We start from the raw sequence: 1,736 nt of genomic DNA on the forward strand, positions 1-1,736 counted from the left end.
TTATGATGTTTTACAATTATAGATGTAATGATAATAAATATCACAGATAAGAATGAGATGAGAATGGTTTTAGTAGCACCCCACCTGACTCGAGGAAGCCATCTAGGTCTCTGTGGCTGTAACTCTCCCGAAAGAGTTCACATAATAATTATCTCACGTTCTGGGCCACACTGAAAATCTTAGCAAATCTTCTTGTTGATTCTTATGTCTTGAGTATCCCATCCCTGTGGCCTCGTACTTAATGATAAATATCGGTTTGAACCGGCGATGTGTTGTATAAAAAAATCTACTACAAAATCTGTGCGTCCACATAAACATTCGAGCAATAACTGGCAAGTGTTGGCGCGTGACAGTTTTGAAATGTGATTTTTCTCTTTTTTCTTTATTTTGATTTCAACTTCAAGGGAGAAAACTCATACGAAAAAAAAAACAACCCTTGTCTCCTATTCTTACCGTGCTATTCATATGCATAATCATACCCATTGTACAAACCAAGCGTTTACTTTTCTCAAAGGACAAAGACCTTGCCCGAAGCTTATCGTCCTCATTTCATCGATAATTTTAAAGTACTATCTGACAGTTTAACCTGGTCACTCGGAGCAGCAATGAGTTGCGTTTGACAAAGATTTTTTTTTCTCTTGGTTTTCTTTTGTATTGAATTTGTTTCCTATAAGAAATAAGGATTAAAATGCTTTGTTTTTCGAATATTGGCAATACTTACAATTACTGCAGGTTATTATAATCGATAAGACATTGTATCAAATATAAGTGTTCGTTATCACCTAATCTACACATTACTTATATTTGAGCTGTAGAATGTAGAACTGGAGAAAAGGTAGACCGAAACACGTCTAACCTTACCTGGTTACCAAATTCTACCAGACAACCGACATCGTTTCTAAAAGTAGAATTTATAACAGCAAATGTGATCCTATTCAGATACTTACCTTTCTAGATAAACTTGTTCCACATGTTCTGTTACTTGTTAGATATACGCTCTCGCAGGGGTGTGATATATAACACAAGATATACCAACAGTGTTCTCTGGAACAGAAAATATGTAATTTTCAAGTCCTTTTATTTTATTAATGCAAGAAGGCAAACAATAATATACATCACTTGGATCACTATCACAACAGGTAGTGTATTGGAATATGAGACTGCCCAATATTATATGGGAATATAAGACTGCTTAAAATTGTATTGTAATATAAGACTGCACAATTTTGGCCCATACGGAGTGCTGTTTTGACGATTGAATTTAGTCTATTATCTTGACAAAATATTTCGAATAGTATGATAGAAATTTAAGTCTCACTCTCTCAATGTAATCCCATTAATCCTTACAGTTTTTTCTATAACCTACAAAAAATTAAATTGATCTCATGCAAATGAAAATTACAAATTTATCCGATTAATTTTAATTTAAAATTCTTTTCCCTATAAAGGATAAACTTTTGAAAGACTTAAAATTTTGAAATTTAATAACGTTTTCAGAATTGCATACCTCGAACATTGTCAAAGGTGTGGAATTGAGGTCATGAAATGGAGGCGTAAATTGACATCACCCATGTCCGTCGGTCCGTCCGCAATTGCTCGTAAACACTCTAGGAAGCACAATTCTTGACGGATTTTGACGAAATTTGGTGGAGTTTTTGATATCACCCAAGGATGGTATGGTGTGGCCTCGATAGTAGCACTTGGCGGTGGATTCCGAGTGGTTGAGCATCTGCTCG

This window comes from Lottia gigantea (genome assembly GCF_000327385.1).
Source record: "Lottia gigantea unplaced genomic scaffold LOTGIsca_328, whole genome shotgun sequence".
Lineage (NCBI taxonomy): Eukaryota > Metazoa > Mollusca > Gastropoda > Lottiidae > Lottia > Lottia gigantea.